This window comes from Acomys minous (assembly GCF_964271855.1).
Source record: "Acomys minous genome assembly, chromosome: 6".
Taxonomy (NCBI): Eukaryota; Metazoa; Chordata; class Mammalia; order Rodentia; family Muridae; genus Acomys; species Acomys minous.
This window is the reverse complement of record NC_140487.1, coordinates 38,052,346-38,071,422: the sequence shown is the minus strand read 5'-3', so window position 1 is coordinate 38,071,422 and position 19,077 is coordinate 38,052,346.

The following is a 19,077-nucleotide window of genomic DNA, read 5'->3' as shown; positions in this document are numbered from 1 at the left end:
ACTTAAGGTGTCTCTTCCTTTCTCATCCCAGTGTAGAGAATCTCTCACAGGCTTGCGCAGAGGCTCGCCCAGTATAGATATTGTTAAGCTTGAAACCCAGGACAAACGACTGAGGTGGCTATTTACCATCAGAGTGGACCTGGCCCTTGGTCCTCTCAGATGACTTCAGTTTCTACCTGCTACAAGATATGGTTTGTATACCCTGCCCTCTACCACTGAGCTCTCTGTTACGATGTTGGAAAAACCAGGAGCTAACCCAGAGATGTTGCAAGGTAAAAGTATTTATGGCCAGACCAAATTCACATTCTCCCTTGGTAGGAGAATGAAGCAGCCTAGACCAGAAGCAAGAGGGCCCTTTTACACCAAGTGGTCAAGTAATTACAGAAGTGGCATTCTGTAGTTATTTTTATGATCATGGGAAAGGTACCTGTTAGGGTTTATGGTCAGACAGCCAACATACCAATGAAGCATTTTATGGCCAATCAATTCTCGGAATAACAGAAACAATTTACAACGTGTAATTCACAAGATTATTGAGGAAGAACAAATCAAAAACCAAGTCAGCCTCTAGTTAAGGACATGACTGTTGTTTAACTAAAAAGAAAAATGGAGGCAGCTGCCCCTTAAGACCTCCAACCCAGAGGTTGGACTGTCCCTCCCCCCAGAGGCTCTTCTCTGTATAAACCCGCCATTTTGGTTTCCTACCCTTTCGTACCTTTGCCCTCTCAGCTGCTACACCTTGTTTTCCTCTCTCCCTTCTCCTCCCCCTCTTCCCACATGGCCCAGCTCAGTCTGATGATGTCCACTCTGCACCCTCCAGAGTCTCTGCCTCTGGCTATGCTCACCTTTTTGGTTTGTTTTGTTTGTTTTGTTTTTTTCAAGGCAGGGTTTCTCTGGGTAACCTTGGCTGTCCTAGACTCACTCTGTAGAGCAGGTTGGCCTCAAACTCACAGCGACCCACCTGCCTCTCCTTCCCAAGTGCTAGGATTATAGACATGTGCCACCACGCCCGGCCTATGCTCACAATAAACTTTCTCCTCCAACATTCCTAGGAGCAGTTATATCCCTTCCTTTTTATTTTTATTTTCATTCATATATCTTATAGGCATGCTCAGTTCTTTTAAAAAAATGGCCTCTGCCTCTGAGCTTGGATCTTTGACCTGGAGCAGTAAAGAAGGCCTAACTAAAATGATAGCAAATATTGTTTATAAGGAAAAGATTGTTGGGGGACAAATTGCTGTTACTACTGCTCTCTGGCAAAACAAAAAACAAACAAACAAACAACAACAACAAAATAAACCTAGGACCTTCTGAGTCCATATACTATGAAACCAAAACAGGAGCCACATTGTTGTTAAGGAGCCATATTATACATTATTGTTAAGTTTCCATACCTTATAAGAATACGTTTCTGCTTCATAAGCATACTATATCATGCAAACCGTATTTTTCAGCCTATGCCGAACTAGTGACCCCACGATGTGTATCCACCCCTTTGCCTTTGTTGAACTCTGGAACACCTGTGATGGGTCCCCTTCCACGTCATGTGCTCTTGCACTTATCTACCCACAGGCAGCCTTGGGCCCTGAGTCCCCATCCCTCCCCACTCTTCTGTCCAGATGCTAACAGCCAATTTCTCAAGGATTGTTTTCTATCAACCCTAACCCTTCCCTGTAAAAGGGGCCTCAAGAGCCAGTGAGGGGATGCTCTCTGGAACCCTGACTTAGCAGGAGGTAGTTGTCGGGGCAGTCCTCTGTGCACTTCTAAATATGGCTTGCTTTTTTAAAAAAAAATGTATTATGTATACAGCATTCTGCCTGCATGTACACCTGCAGGCCAGAAGAGGGCTCCAGACCTCATTATAGATGGTTGTGAGCCACCATGTGGTTGTTGGGAATTGAACTCAAGACCTCTAGAAAAGCAGATAGTGCTCTTAACCTCTAGCCGTCTCTCCAGGCCATGGCTTGCTTTAATCAGACAGTCATGAAAATGGTTTCCCCCTTTAGGTCTAACAATACCAGTCTAGAATCCATAAAAATGCTCACAAGTATGTTTATATAACCATCTCCTTTATATGCCACAAGACCAAATCACTATCACACTAAAAAGCAATTTTTAAGAGCCAGATATAATGTCTCGTGCATGTAATCCTAGCATTCAGGAAGTTGAGGCAAGAGGATCAAGAATGTGAAGGTAAAACTTGGAGAAAGGGCTCAACCGTTAAGAGCGGTTCTGGAGGACCAGGATTAGATTCTCAGCACTCTCAAGGTGTCCCACAATCCTGTTAACTCCAGCTCCAGGGAAACTCACACTGTCTTCTGGCTTCCTCAGGCACCAGGCACAAACGTGGTGCACAGACATACACCCACACACATGAAAGTTTAAGAATTACATAATAATAAAAAAAATTATTTGGGCTGGAGAGATGGCTCAGAGGTTAAGAGTCCTGGCTGTTCTTCCAAAGGTCCTAAGTTCAATTCCCAGCAACCACATGCTGCCTCACAACCATCTATAATATGATCTGATGCTCTCTTCTGGAGTGCAGGCAGAGCACTGTACACATAATAAAGAAATCTTTTTAAAAATTATTTTAGCTACCTTGGGCTACATAGTAAGGTCCAATTTTTAAAAAGCACAGAAACATACAAGAACTGGTAGCGCCTTTAAGACTTTGCGGCATGCCAGTCAGCTGTAAGGAAGCACTGTTATGGACTAATTTACTCCTCCGGTGAGCCTAGGGAGCAGCTGCTTGTCAGCCTCACTTTACAGCTAAGAGAAGGAGGAGCCAGAGAGGGCGGAGAACACGTCCAAGATGACCCGGATGGAGACAGAGCCGGGATCCGGGTAAGGCTGTCTACTTCTAGGCTCCATGCTCCTAACTTTTTCTCCAGACAAGGAAAGGGGCAGGGCAGTTTTTTAAGATGCTCAGAGAGAAAGATCTCAAACATGTTTGGTCTAGGAAGAAGAGCAAACACCCAGTAGTTACCGGCACTCAGAATTCCTCAGCTAGAAGTTTAGCTACCCCCTGAGTGTGGACCTTGGTGACCCTCCGTGAGCTCTTCAGGAGGTGTCATTTTGCCCTGCGTGGTTTCCAGCCACTCTTAGAGTGCTTTACAACCATTACTATTCCTGAGTTTAAAATGTAGAGCACACACGGTGCACAGAAACATGGAAAGGGAACCAAATAAAACCAACAATAAACTTTGGCAATTCTCAATTTTTATTGCATAACTCCTTGCTTGGGAAGAAATGCTCAAAAACCAACAAAAGAATTTTTAAAAAAACAGGATGTTAAAAAGCGCTTTTATAATTATGTTTTCAGAAGTTTACTGCCAGGCTTAGACTATTCCTGCCAAAAATAACATCTCTTTCCTACAACCTACACAATTTTGCATTTGCCAGAAATTTAGTAGGATGTTTCAACATAAAAAACATAGTTTATTTAAAAAGAAAGAGAAACAGAGACAGAAAAGGGAGGGAGGGAGAGAGGGGAGGGGGAGAGAGAGAGAGGGGGGGGGGCGAGAAGTCTCCCAGACATTAGCAGAGAGAAAGAACTAATGGCCAATGGCCCTGTAGTAGCGGGAAACTTTGCCTCAAAGATCAGGGTCTGACGTGGATAGCTCACAGCTGTACCTGATCTAAGGTTTCTGTTCTGTGCACTGGTAACACAACATGGTACCAGATCATAAGGATGAAGGAAGGACCTGGGATCAGGAACTAGACAAAGCTGAGCTCAAATGCTGGAACTAACAGATTCTGGTGGTGGGTAGAACCTTCTACGGCTAATCTGTAAAATGAGAAAGGAAGGACCAATCTGCGGAGTTGCCTTGAGGGCTGAGGAAGTATTACGTGTCCATCCAAGGAGGAGGTGAGGATGGGTGCTGTGTGCCGCGCCAGTTCCAGTACAAGCAATGGCTGTAATTGTACCGCACACTGTTCAGCAAATTGTCAAAAGTAGTGTAGAAAGATGGACAGAGGCAAATGCCGGACGCTAAGAAGAGACAGGGAAATCAGGAATGACCAGGGCGTTAGGAGAGATGGCTCAAGTGTGGAAACCATTATTCTAGGTCCTTAGTGGCCTGGAGAGGATTTAAAAGGCTAAAGACTTAGGAGAAAACATCAGACGTAAAAGCAAAGCTCGTTAGCAAGTCTAGGGAAAACAGTCTTCAGGCTGAGGGTTGACACAGAGTGGAGACGCTAATGCAGACTTGGGCACAGGTGGCTAGGGCTAGGGCTGACTGCTAACCTGTATCTAATGAAACTCTTAACTCTGGACTGTGCCGAAAGGCTAATGTATGCTAGCTGACTCCTTGGTTTGGGGTAGACCTGAAAAGAGTCAAGTCAAGGTTACCCTTGAACCCAAATAAAGATGACTACTGTAACCATTGCTTGTACTGGAAATGATCAACATTTAGCATCCACTCCCATGTCTTTCTAGGGTACCTTTCTGTGTTGCAGAGGCTGAAATTTTTAGAATTAAATTTCCTAGGCTTGGGCTGGAGAGAGATGGCTCAGAGGTTAAGAGCACTGACTGCTCTTCCAGAGGCCCCGAGTTCAATTCCCAGCAACCACATGGTGGCTCACAACCATCTATAATGTGATCTAATGCCCTCTTCTGGCATGCAGGTGTGCTGGCAGAGCACTGTATACATAATAAATAAATAAATAAATATTTTAAAAAGTTTTTTTCCCCTAGACTTCCTTGTAGTTATGGCTTGGCAAATCACTGAACTGAATGAGAGTTTCAGAAGGTCGGGGTAAGCAGAAGTCATTAGCTACCTCTTGGCTTATTTGCTCAAGTTTCATTGTCTATTCCTAAGTGACAGGAAGAATTGTGTCATATTTTTGTGCTCTTGGCCCCTCTTGCCTCTGGTGCAATGGCTTCACCCCAGGTCTCTCTTCTAGGTCCCTCTCCTCTGCCTTTGAAGGTCTCGTAGGAGTTGAGGATGAAGCTCAGCACTAGACAGCTGATCTAGCACACACACCCAGTGCCAGTCAGACACAGACACTCTAATACTCAGGATGTAGACTCAGAAGTCAGGCTGCATAATGAGTTTGGGGGATAACCTGGGCTACATGAGATTCTGTCTCAAACAGACAACAAATTAATGACAGCAAACTCCTGCGTAAGAGGAGCCCTGGCCTGGAAGTTATTTAGAGGACACTGGGCTTTCTGTTCTCACAAACTCCCAGCTGGTCTCTATCTCCAGGGGAACTAGAGAACTCCTTTTTCCCAATTACTTCCCCGGTAACTTTCCACTCTAGCATCTGGGAAGATATTTTTTCCAATGTCCACCAACACCTCGGCCTTGCAATCCAAGCTCAGCCAAGCAGTGTCCCTCCGGCTCATAAGGCTGCCAGGTCCCAGCTCGTGTCCCAGACTTCCTGAGTCCATGTGTGTGGTTGGATTGAGCCATGGTGACATTAGTCATGTTTATTGTTGGTTGAAAACAAGGGTGCATGGTATCCAAGGCCTCACCGTGGTTTCTGACCTCATGGTTGCTCACTTACTGTAGCAAGACTATGAAGAGGACCAAAATAGACATCATGTATACAGGAAAAGTAGACAGGACAAGAGACTAGACTCCTCCTTGGTAGTGAAAGACGGCCTGCATCCTGTGCTGCACGGAGTATTCTTTTGGTTTGTTTTGACATTGGGTTTTGATGTTTGACCTCAAACTCACTGTGCCGCCCAGGCTGACGCGGAACTTGTAATCCTACCTCAGTCTTCCAAGTGCTAAGATTATAAATGTTTATTGTCGGACTCAGCCCTTTAAAACAACAAAGTTAGGCCTGGGGAGATGGCTCAGGGGGTTCAAATGTAAGCAAGCACCAGGATCAGAGTTCTATCCACAGAACCACATGGGAAAACTCGGCATGGCCACACAGGCAGCTATAACCCAGGGCTGGGAGAGGCTGAGGCAGGAGGATTACTAAAGCTTGCTGGCTACCAGTCTATCTGAAACAGCAAGTTCCAGGTTAAGTGAAAGAGTCTGTTTCAAAGGAACAATATAGGGCAAGACAGCGGATGACCTCCCCTGGCCTCTGCTTGTGGTCATGTACAGATGATAACAAACGCTTGCACGCCCACACAGGAAGTAGCTCAAACGGTAGACTGCTGCTTGACTAGTGTGCACAGCCCCAGCAGTGGTCGTAACATGCCTGCAATCCAAGCATATGGGAGCCAGAGGCAGGAGGACCAGAAATTCAAGGTCAATCTTGGCTACCTATCTAATTCATGGCCTTCCTAAGGCTACTTGACACAAAAGGGAAGTTTTATGAAGATACACTTCACATTTCATACAAGCTGCACGTTTAAAATGAACACTTAAGTTACTTTAGCCACAGAACTGTGGAACCATCAACACAAACAATTTTAGGACATTTCAAAATTCCTTCTAGACTTGTCACCCCCCCACCCTCCCCCACAAGATTTCTCTGTGTAGCCTTGGCTGTTCTGGAACTCACTCTATGGACCAGGCTGGCCCTGAACTCAGAGATCTGCCAGCCTCTGCCTCCCAAGCGCTGAGATTAACTTTCTTTTTCTTTTTTTTCTTTTCTTCTTCTTCTTCTTCTTCTTCTTCTTCTTCTTCTTCTTCTTCTTCTTCTTCTTCTTCTTCTTCTTCTTCTTCTTCTTCTTCTTCTTCTTCTTCTTCTTCTTCTTCTTCTTCTTCTTCTTCTTCTTCTTCTAGGGTTTCTCTGTGCAACAGTCCTGGCTATCCTGAACTCACTTTTGTAGACCAGGCTGGCCTTGAACTCACAGCAATCCACCTGCCTCTGGGCTTAAAGGCGTGTGCCACCACCCCCGGCAAGATTAACTTTCTTAATAAAATTGTTTAGATTTATTTGTTTTATTTTCGTAAGTGTATGAGTATTTTTCCTGCATGTAGCTTTTTGCACCCTATGTATAGTATACCTGGGGCCCAGGGAAGTCAGAAGAGGACATCAGAACCCCAGGAACTGGAGTTCCACATGGCTGTGAGCCATGCGGGTCCTGGGAACTAAACCTGGGTCCTTTGCAAGAGCAACAAATTCTCTTAACCACCCAGCCATCTCTCCAGCTTTATAATTCCAGAACATGTTCTATAACTAGGATTAGACAGTATCTGGTTTTAACAGCTTTAAAAAAAAAAAAAGCAAAATATGCTGAGCTCCTGTTATTAAATCAAGAAAATCAGATGAAACGGGGGACACCAGGTAGATATGACAGACAGCCGAAGGTCCTAAGAGGACCCTAGTGAGCAAGGCATTTGCACATGAAGATCCACTGAACACTCAGTGTGGCAATCTGGGTGTCAATTTTCCTACAGGCCAGCTGCATGTACCCTCTAAAGTGGGGTTCTTGGGGGACATTAATTCTGTAACTATTTGCAATATTCTGTCAAGGGGCTGTGTCTTCTTGGCAGTGTGATGAAATGTCTGACAACGACATAAAGAAGAGGGGGTTTGTTTTCACTTTGGCTCGTGGTTTGAATGACTACGGTCCACGCCTTAGTTGGGGTTTCCATTGCTGTGAAGAGACACCATGACCACAGCAGCTCTTAGAAAGGAAAGCATTTAGCTGGGGCTGCCTTACAGTTCATGGGTTCAGTCCATTGTCATCATGGTGGGAAGCATGGCAGTGTGCAGATAGACATGGGGCTGGAGGGGGAGCCGAGAGTTCTCCATCTGGATTGGCAGGCAGCAGGAAGAGAGAGAGAGAGAGACACCGGGCCTGGCTTGAGCTTCTGAGACCTCCAAGTTCACTCCCATTTTTATTCAAACCATCACTGTCCGTTAATGGTAAGAAAGGGAGACCAGACAGCTGGGGGCCTAACATCCTGGCAGAAAGGAAGAAGTGCTGGAGTTTCCACAGGCATTGTCCTTTTCTTCTTTTCACTCAGGCAGGGAACCCCACTCACAGGATGACACACTCACAGGGAACCCCACTCACAGGATGACACTCACATTCATCAAGGCTTTGCTCCGCGGTTAAAACTCCCTGGCAACATCCTCAAAGTCACTTCCAGAGCTGTGTCTCCTAGGTGATTCCAAATCCAGTCGAGTTGACGGTGAAGATTAACCATCACGATTTGCTAAGGAAGGATGAAGGAGATGTGGTTTTTCATGTCCATGACTTAAGAGAAGGATATTTGGGTGGGGGCAGGGTTATTAACAGTATTCCCTAGCCGTATGTGCCCTGATAACCACCAACGACATATTGGCACTAATTTCTTAGGGATCACCAATAGCTTTCTAATCGGGCTTCAGGACTACACAATAGGCCGGAAGGCACACCTGACGCTGCAAACCTAGCCATAAATGTGGCTAGAGTGGCCTACTGCTATCATCTTCATAAATTAATGGAGATCCCAATGAAAGGGAAAATTTTTAATTAGCATTAAAGCAACCAGAACAGCAGAGCTCTCTAACTCATAAGTGCAGGTCGACAGGTATGCTAGCCCAAGGTCCCAGATGATAAGTCACAAAGAATGCGGAGATAGGAGACAAAGGCCTACTGAGTGTTCCAGGGACCGGCTGGCCATAAAAGATAGGGAGAATACACAAGGACAAATTTCTGAAAGAAACAGGTACCGGACATGGTCGAGTGAGTAATGAGCCAAGACCCCTCATCCGATCTTATGGTGTCTGCTTAATCCCCCCCTTGAGGCCCGCACACAATGTTCCAGGTTTGAGTTTAACCAGATGTGTCGTTATCTCAGATAAACATCTACCCTCGGGTTCCAAGAAAGACAGGAACCAAGGACTGTACCCATGTGATTAAGTCTGAGCTTACCCCAGATCTGCCTACGCAATTTGCTGATGTTCAAATGTTTGAAACAACCAATCGTGTGTGGCCGCTCCAAAACTTCCCACTCCCCCCGACCCTTGCCCATATAAACCCCTAACCCCTGGGCTTCTGGGTCGACCCCTCTGTCTCCTGCGTGAGATACGTGTCGACCCGGAGCTCCGCCAATAAACTGCCTCATGTGTTTACAGCAAGACGGTCTTTTGTGTGTCTTTGGGTGCGTGCCATCCCGAGGCTTGAGTGAGGGTCTCCCTTCGGGGGTCTTTCACCAACTGCCTTCGACATACTTACCCTTACACCTATAATAGGTAAGTGCCACCCTCATCCCTCATCAAAGCAGCTACTTTGTGCCATGGACAGACGCGATTACAGAGAACTGCAACTGGTCAAAATGTAGAGGGTAAGTGACCATCCAGTGCCCAGCCCCAAATGGAGCATGCGCAACATCATCGCCCCTACGGAGACTCAGGAACCATTCAGGGAGAATGAGAAGACTGTACAAGCAGAGGACTGGGAGAATGGCAGTGAGAGAGTCTCTTCTGGACACACCAGGAATGGCTGCACTTACGGGCCCTCAACAGTATGGTTGTCTGTACCAGTTGATATGACGGCAGGCACGGCTGTGGGGAAGGTTCCCAAGGCTCCGCCCCTAGGCGAGCCGCCACAGACAGTGACTGCTGAGAGGAGGAAGGAGAGTGAGCTTCCTTCAGGAACAAGCCCCTACCAGTTGTCCAAGCCTAAGAAGTCAGTGCTCAACACACGTATGTATGGGTGACACTGAGTGGGCTCAGTGGCGTGTGCGTGCCTATGTGTGGGGGCGCGCATGCGCACTGTGCATACTAATAGACGACAAGGTTCAGGAATTCGAGCATGGATATGGTGGTGGTGGTGACATGGAAGGAGCTGGAGGGGAGAGTGAGGGATGCAAATGACGTAAACACAGGGTACACTTGCATGAGGATTCAAAAATTAGAATAGCGTTAGCGCTGGAGTGATAGGTCAGTGCTTAAGAGCACTGGCTGCTCCTCCAGAGGACCTGAGTTCAATTCCCAGAACATGCACATGGCAGCTCAGAACCCTCTGTAACTCCAGCTCTAGGGGACCCAGTGACCTTTTCCAACCCCAAGAGCACCAGGCATTGTGAGTGTCGTACATACATGCATGCAGGCAGAAGTTTTATACATGCCAAGAAAGTATTCATAAGCAATGAGGGAGAGAACGTAGGGTGTAAAGTCTGGCATCTGTCAGGGGCGGGTGGGGGGTGAGGGAGGTGGAAGCGGGGGGTCGGGGGGCGGAGGGCAGAGGTCACAGCTTCTGAGCCTAACCCAAAGCCAATCCAGACCATCCTTTCCCACAATGTTACTTCCACATCTAACCACTGGTTAAAGACAAAAGCTATACTAAGTGCTTGAAAGTCGCGACACGATGTAGCAGCAAGCTCTAGAATGTTTGTCTCTCTTGGCCATGGAGTATTGCCTTTCTTTCTCAGGGGCTGGAAATTATGAAATTATCTGCTAGCCGCAAATGCAACTTTGGGCTAGTGATCTAAGAGCGTGTACAGGACCTGGGTTTGATGGCTCCCAGCATCCACACAGTGGTTCACAGGCACCAGCAACTCCAGTTCCAGGGCATCTGCCACCTCTCTGGCCTCTGAGGGCTCCTGCATGTGTGTGCTGCACATACATATACAGGCGAAACAAGGAAACACGTATTGTTATAAATAAATGTAACCCAAGAGCTAGAGAGATGGCTCAGTGGCTAATAGCACTGCCTGCTCTTGTAAAGGACCTGGGTTCAATTCCCAGCACCCACACGGCAGCTTATAACTGTCTGTAACTCCAAGATCCGACACCAATGCATATAAATTAAAATTAAATAAAAATTTTAAAAAGGGAATCCTTTGGCGTACATTTGTAGGAAGGCTCACTACAGACCTTGCAGCATAGACGTTACTGGAGTTTGGCTTCACTGGGAATAGGAACCGATCAGTGAGTGACAGCACTTGAGCTTGAAGGGAAAATGTGACTGAACCAACTAACGCATGAGCAACGGCTGAAGTGAAAGAACAGAGAGAAGGCTAGAGGATGCTCTGACGGTGGCTTGTTCCGAGATACAGAGTCCACTCCCAGGAAAACTTTCCAGGGATGTCCAAGACCTGTGCAGAAGGCTGGGTGACAGAGGCTGCTCTCTGTTTACAGCTAGTCCACAGTGCCCCCCAGAAAGACTAGATTGCCCTCTCAGCCCCACACCTAGTCAGAGAGAAACGGTGAAAGCTAATCCCTGTCTAGTTCGTCAGTTGATCTGGTAGACAAATGTAAGTCCCAGGAAAAGAAAAGGCTAGAATATGGTAAATAACCATAGCTATGCACACACTCGTCATCATAAACACATATGATATTTCTCAATCATTAATTATCAGGGAAATGCAAAATACCACTTCATGCCAATAAGAACAATGCATCAAAATGACAGAAGATAGTAAGCAGTGGGGAGGCTGTGACGAAAACAGCCCTGTGCACACTCTTGGTGGGTGTGTAAATGAATACAGTCCTTATGGAAATAGTATGGCAGTTTTGCAGAAAACTAAGTATATTGTGCACACATGTGATTTTAGCACTCAGGAGGGGGAAGTGGCAGGTTTATGAGTTTGAGGCCATCCTGGGCTATCTAGGGAGTTCAGGCTATCCTGGGCTACAAAGTGAGACCCTGTCCCCAAAAAAGCCAAAAAGAAAACCAAAATGAAAAAGTTTGACCTAGCAGTCCCACTGAAGAGTGAATACTGAAAGGAAACAAAATCAGTTGTTAACATCTACATCCCAGGTCCAGTGAGCACTATTGATCAAAAGCCAAAAAGGCAGAGCACAACCTGAAAGCTCTCCATCAGCTAAAGAAAAATGAGGCGGCACCCAAGGACAGGCACCTCCTCACTCACACATGGAGTCTGGAAAAGCTGCTGGTGTTTTTCAGAGGCTATGAAGCCAAGCTTAATCACTAGGTTCCAGGCTACAATTAGACGGAGTGAGACCTTCTGGTGGCTCTTGCTGTGGCAGATGTCAGAAGACAATGCTGCCCTGTCCCAGAACACTAGAAGAGAGGGTGTGGGTAGTTTTCAGGTTGTAGAAAAGACAGACAGATGCTTAACAAGACAGATATGTTTAACCTGGTCTTTTGAGATGTATTGGAACATCGCACGATACCACTTAGTATATTCAGTGTTCAAACTTTTGTTCTAGCGAAATAAATTCATGAGACAAAAGGCGAGCCTCGATATATTTCAGGGATCGTTATTAACACACAAAGTGACTTGACGTTGCTTTTTTCAGCTTCACAATATTCCATTGTGGCTGTCCTCTACAGCTGGACAATTGTGTTGTTTCCGGTTTCTTGCTATTGCATAAAATGTGCTTGTAGCTTTCATGCGTAGAAGAGAACATTTAGTTAACCCTGCCAGGATCCCCCGCCCATCCTTGTTTCAAAGCGGGCTGTTTCTGTAGTTGACTCGATTGCTAGCATGCCACCACCATCTTTCACTTTTTGGTTATCCTACTCTGCAAGAAGATCTCAGCTATTACAGTCAGGTAAAACCTAAAGAGTTTGTTTGGAGTATGGGGGAATCAGCAACTTATACTTCTGTGTGTTATGGCTGTTCAACAATCTGTTTCCTCTTTCTTTGCCTTGTTAAGGACAACTGGCCATGACTACACAAATTTCTTGACTCAGTATTCTTTACACCTGCCTCAGACTGAATGAGGCCAAGTGGCCTTGAGCGCCTTGTCCTCATGGTGGTGTAGAAAGCTACCTGCTCCGCTAACTTATAAAAAGAAATATGTATGCTGGGTGTGCGGCACCATGCCTTTAATCCCAGCACTTGGGAGGCAGAGGCAGGTGGATCTCTGTGAGTTCAAGGCCAGCCTACCAAAGTCTAGGACAGCCAGGGCTACACAGAGAAACCCTGCCTCAAAAAACTTAAAAAAAAAAAAAGTACTGTGTGCCAGGCACCTTGTGTGCCATAGATAAAGCAGCAACGATCACACACACACACACACACACACACACACACACACACACACACACACACACACACACACACTGTCTGTTCTCCTGGATCTCAGACACTGTGACTGGATCAGCTATTTCAGTCAACACAGGAAACATCACTTAGTTACTGGCCCCCCCCTTTTTTTTTCCTTAAAGTGAAAGCTTCATTACATTGCCATTTTCCCAAAGTGAACACCATGCTGTTTCTCTTCATTTCATTGAAAGTAATTAAAAAAGGCCCATAGAGTTCAGTACTTTCAAGTATGGTCTCACCCCCAAAGGCAGAATTGGAGCCCCCTCAACCCTCCCTCCCCCACCCCAGCTATCTAGAGTGTAGACCCAAAGGTATCAATCACCCTGATTCTAAAGAATAGTAACTGCTGGCTGGTTTTATGTCAACTTGATACAAGCTAGACTCAGCCTCTGTTAAGAAAATGCCTCCCAAAGATCCGCCTGCAGGCAAGCCGGCAGGGTGTTTTCTTGATTAGTGCTTGATGAGGGAGGGCCCAGCTCATTGTGGGTGGGGCCACCCCTGTGCTGGTGGTCCTCAGGTCTATAAGAAAGCAGGCTGAGCAAGCCATGTGGAGCAAGCCAGTAAGCAGCACCCTCCATGGCCTCTACATCAGCTCCTGCCTCCAGGTTCCTGGCCTGCCTGTATTCCTGGCCTGACTTTCTTCAATAAATAGTGATATGTAACATGTGAGCCAAATAAACCCATCCCTCCCCAGGGGTGGTCATGGTGCTCCATCATAGCAACAGTAACCCTAAACCAGGACAGAAACCATCCTTTTCTGTGCACACCTCTCTGAATCAGCTGTCGCATTCTTCTGCATTTATCTTGCTTTGAACTCCCAAGTTCTTTTTATTACCATTGTCACTATTTCAGTACATATTTACTGGATTCCCGGCACCGTGCCAAGCCTACGTAAACAGATCGTGTCATCTTCCTAATTTAGGGTAAGTGCTATTCTACATGTTGTAAGGAGGAGGACATCTCGGCTTAGAGAAGTTGAGCGACACGCCCAGGGTTGCACCTCTAAAGAGGGCAGAGACAGTTAGAGAAATCACAGCAGTGCAGGCAGAGACGTCTCTGACGTGATTGGTAAGCCACAGCTAGAGTAAGGATTAACTAACAGCGTGCACGTGTTTGTTTTTGTGCCAGGAATTAAGTGCTTTGTGCATATTTGTTAGGCTCTGTAAAGATTCTCCCTCACTCTTGAGAGTTCCTCCACGTGGGAGAGTGTCTGCCACAGCATTCCTGACTTATCCCAGTCTGACTTGTTCCTTCCCGGCAAGAGAGGTGAAGTGTTGCCGAAGTGTTGCCGGTGGTTGAAGAGAAATGGGTTCGGGATGGGGAGCAAGTTCCTGGACTCTCTTTGTAGACCAGGCTGGCCTCGAACTCACAGAGATCCTCCTGCCTCTGCTTCCCGGAGTGCTTAGGACTATAGGTGTGTGCCACTGTGCCTGGCGAGGAGCAATTTCTTTCTTTCTTTCTTTCTTTCTTTCTTTCTTTTTAAAGATTTATGTATTTATTATGTATACAGCATTCTGCCTGCAGGCCAGAAGAGATGGTTGTGAGCCACCATGTGGTTGCTGGGAATTGAACTCATGAGCTTTGGAAGAGCAGTCAGTGCTCTTAACCTCTGAGCCATCTTAACAGTGATTTGAGGAGAGAACTGGGAGTGTGTATCTGACTGTCTTTATCAGGTAGCAGCTGGATTCCTCCACCCTGGTCTACAGAGTGAATTCCTGGGGTGAGGTGGGCAAAGGAGGGAGGGCGGGAGGAGGGAGAGGAAGGAAGAAGGAGAGAGAGAACACTGAAGCGCACAAACTCCCCAGGCTAAGAGATTAGAGCAAGAGGCTCGCAGTTCCAGGTGTTCCTTCTGCTCTGCGGGGAGGACATGGGGGGGGGGTCATCGAGGTACCGGAAGAAGACTGGGTATTCATAGAGATGGTCCAGTGAGCTTGGAGAAAGACTCTTCTGGCTTTGAAAGTGCAGATGCACAATCTAAGAAGGATGCAATCGACAGGGCATTTCATAATACACTTAAATTAAGAGGTGAGAAACTTGAGAAACTGAGCAGCTTATAAATGGTGGAGATAAAGGAGGCGGTACTTAAAACAGCGAAGGGAGTGCCGGCCACGAAGATGCGCTCAGACCCAACTGCTAGTGAGACAAAAGGAAATGATTCTTTGACAGTGTTTGATACTAGAGAAGGGAAGACCAAGCTGGGCTGAAGAGAGGTTAAATGCTGAGATGCTCGGAGCCCCGTTTTATCCACACGGTGGCCGTGAGCTACCTTGGCTTCCATGTGGCAGGGTACATGATAAGTGGCCCAGGAGGGACCTTCGCTGCTCCTCGAGGGGATTCAGAGGCGGCCACGGGGGGAGGGGAGCAGAGGGTCTGCAGATTTTGAATATAGGAAAGACAAGGATGTCACCGCATAGTCTACAGGCTGGACTCTGTGCCTAGGTCTTCCTCGTTCTTCATGGTGCTGCGAAGTGAAGTCGCTGTCCGTCACCGGCACTGGCGTTTGTCTGTTTTCTGCTTCGCTCCAGAGCTACCCTGCGGTTTTTTGGGAGCAGGAAGGCTCGTCCTCGGCCGTGATCACTGGGTGAACGTGAAGCAGCAGAAGGTCGTGACTCCTCGCATAGATGAGCTGAAGGATGCTGGATGGAAGTGCTAAGTGTTTTGTCATCACTGAAAGGATTGTTCCCGTCGTTAACAATGTTTGGCGATTACCGTGGCTTGTCTGCCGATAGGCTGTGATACGGTGGCTTTCAGTCACAGAAGGTTGTGTGTGTGTGTGTGTGTGTGTGTGTGTGTGTGTGTGTGTGTGTGTGTGTGCCTGTGTCTGTAGCATTCTCTTCCTCTTTGGAGATCCTGTAATATGAGGTGGCTTATTCCAACAGCGTGCTGGATGGTAGAAAGTTTTGTTAGTTGTATACATAGGTGTACATAGGTGTACGCATAAGTAAATACTGTTTCTTAGGCAAAGGTTACTTCTTATATAGTTGTAAAATTCCATTATATTCTGTTGCAAGAAGCAAAAACAAAAACAAAACAAACAAACAAAAAACAGTTAAGAACTTTGTACAGGGGCTGGAGAGATGGCCCAGTGGTTAAGAGCACTGGCTGCTGTTCCAGAGGTCCTGAGTTCAATTCCCAGCAACCACGTGGTGGCTCACAACCATCTATAATGTAATCTAATGCCCTCTTCTGGCGAGCAGGCATACATTCAAACAGCACTGTATATATAATAAATAAACCTTGAAAAAAAGAACAAAACAACAGCAAGAACAAACTTTGTATAGCTGTTTAAAAAGCAAATACTTTTTTTAGGGAATAAATGTTTTAACATTTAAAAGAAACGTGGGGGTGGGGCGGCGGGGGGGGGGGGGCTGAGTCCTGGCTGGCTGATCTTGGCAGTTCTTTCCTGCTCAAACATTCTGTGAAGCAAGATGACTAGACCTTGACAGCGTTCTCTTGACTTCCTCTGCGTCATCGAGGCTGGTTGAATGCTAACTTTTCCCTTGTTTGAGCTAGGCCCAGTCCCTAGGGGACACAGCCACTTGAAACTCCCTGCGGTTTGAATGGGCCGGCCCAGCTGGCAGAGGTCTGCAGCTGTGTTGCCTTTGGTTGCATGGCAACACAACACCCCACCCATCTTCTGTTCCTCAGAGCTGAGGATCAACCCCAGACTGCAGTAGCTCTTCTCTGTCTGTCCTTGCTGCCTCCCAAGGACCGGAAGAGAAGGAAACACCAGTCAGTACCGGGGAGTTGCTACGGAAAAAATATTTTTCCATTTTGGTCAAGTCGCCATTGGGAAATCATTCAGGCTCAATATTGAGACTGATTCAGGGCAGTGAGTGGTGGTTTTTGAGCAGGCTTTTCTGCTTGCCGAGAAATGCCTCCCTTTGAAAATGATCGGCGTCATGCAACCTAGCGGGGTTGACAGAGCTTGGGGCCGACTTTTGACTTTTGCTAAGTTTCATCTGCTTCTGAAACTCCGTGGTTTCACACAGGAACACTGCAAAGCAGCCAAGAAACAGGAAGTGGAAAAAAACATTTCTACCTAATGGAAACTACCTTTCGCTCACCTGCATTCCTGCACAACAGCATTCAAATTAGCACAGATGTCTGCCCTTCTAGGGACTATTTCCAGATGGTACGTACCCTAGAGGGGCTTTGCCACGGAATCTGGGGTCCTTGTTACTCAGGACCTGTTACCCAGGTGCCTTTCAGTCACCATAACAAAAACTCTCGGTCTCTTTTGCATTCCTCACAAGTGAAACAGCTTGTCACAGCCGGGAGGAAGTAAGTTCAGAGTCAGGGCAAAGTTCTAAACCAGTGCAGCAGTCTCTCTCTCTCTCTTCTCTCTGTCTCTTGTTCTTTTCTTTTTGGCAGGGACTTCACAGGTTCTCGGTAACCTAGGCTAGCCTGGGACTCAACCATACAGCTGGGGATGACCTTGGACTTGTGTGACCTCCTGTGCTCACTGAAGTGCTGGGATGACGGGCATGGCCCTGTGCCACCACGGCCAGCTCAGAAGCTCTCTCAGTGTGGCTGGATAGGGAAGAACAGAGACAAGGAGGGGGACAGAGACAAGAGTGAGATGGGGACGGGTTGAAGATGTCTGTCAGAGTGCAGCAGAGGGCCAGCCAGGCCAGCCAGGGTAACAATGCCTTTTCCCTCTGCTCCTTGCCGGCATAAAGCCCGCCAGCACTAGCATACAGAGTCTCACTAAGGTGGGGGAGGGTGGCCTGGGGCCCTTGATGGCATTTTGCCCAGAATAGAAAATGTGGTTGTTGGCAACCATATCAAAGGCCAAGGCTCTAATCATTTAGAAACCTTTACACCTCTGATTACCAGACCTCAGAGGCCAGGCCAGTGTGCCCACGGCCCATGGAAACTTTGGAACAATAGGCTTGGCCTCCTGCCTGTTACCTGTGTGTGTGTCAGCTTTCTTTCTTTCTTTTTTTTTTTTTTTTGGTTTTTGGTTTTTGGTTTTTCGAGATAGGGTTTCTCTGTGTAACCTTGGCTGTCCTGGACTCACTTTGTAGACCAGGCTGGCCTTGAATTCCCATCAGTCCGCCTGCCTCTGCCTCCCGAGTGCTGGGATTAAAGGCATGCACCACCACGCCCGGCCCTCTTTTTCTTTTAAAAGATGGGATCTGGCTGCTCTTTCAACATACCTGCGTTTCAATCCCAGCACCCATATGGCTGACAAGGCTCTAACTCCAGTTTGAGGGAAACTGGTGCCCTCTTCTGGATGCCTCTGGTAATGTACAAATGTGGCTCACAGACATAAGGCGCATAATATTAAAAGAAAATAAATAAATCTTTGAAAAAATTAAAAACTTTTAAAAAGGTTTTCCTTTTTCTTTTCTTTCTTTTTCTTTTCTTCTTCTTCTTCTTCTTCTTCTTCTTCTTCTTCTTCTTCTTCTTCTTCTTCTTCTTCTCTCCTCTTTCACCTCCTCCTCCTCTTCCTCCTTCTCCTCCTCCTCCTGCGTCTCTTCTTTTTTGTTTTTTTCGAGACAGGACTTCCTTTGTAGACCAGGCTGGCTTGAACTTACATCGATTCCACCTGCCCTTGCCTCCCAAGTGCTGGGTTTAAAGGTATGTGTTACCACACCCGGGTTTTTTTTCCCCTTAAGTTTTAAAATTTTAAAAACTTTTAAATTCATTTATGTGTCTGAGTGTTTTGCTCACTTGCATGACTGTGCACCACATGTATACCAGATGCCCATGGAGGTCAGACAAGGGCATCAGAATCCCTGGTAGTAAAGTTATAGATGGTTTGGGGCCATCATGTGGATGCTGAGAACGGAACCTAGGCCTCTGCAGGAGCAGCTGGTACTCTTAAGCACTAAGCCAGGTCCCCACCCTCAGTTGTATTTTAAAAGATTTTCTCTCTCTCTCTCTCTCTCTCTCTCTCTCTCTCTCTCTCTCTCTCTGTGTGTGTGTGTGTGTGCGCGCGTGCGCGCGCATGCCCAGGTGCTCACTAAGGCCAGAAAGAATACTGAATACTGTGGGGCTGGAGTTACAGGCATTTGTGAGACAGCAGATATGGATGCTGAGACCCAAACTTCAGGTCTGTCATATGGCACTAAGTGTTCTTCACTGCAGAGCCATCTCTAGCTCACTGACTTTTCTCTGTCTGTGCCTTCAGGACCTCAGGTGGGTGTCTTCACCTCTAAGGGTCTCAGTGTTGTCTCTGAGGATGCTGAATCTGGATGGGGCCACCTGA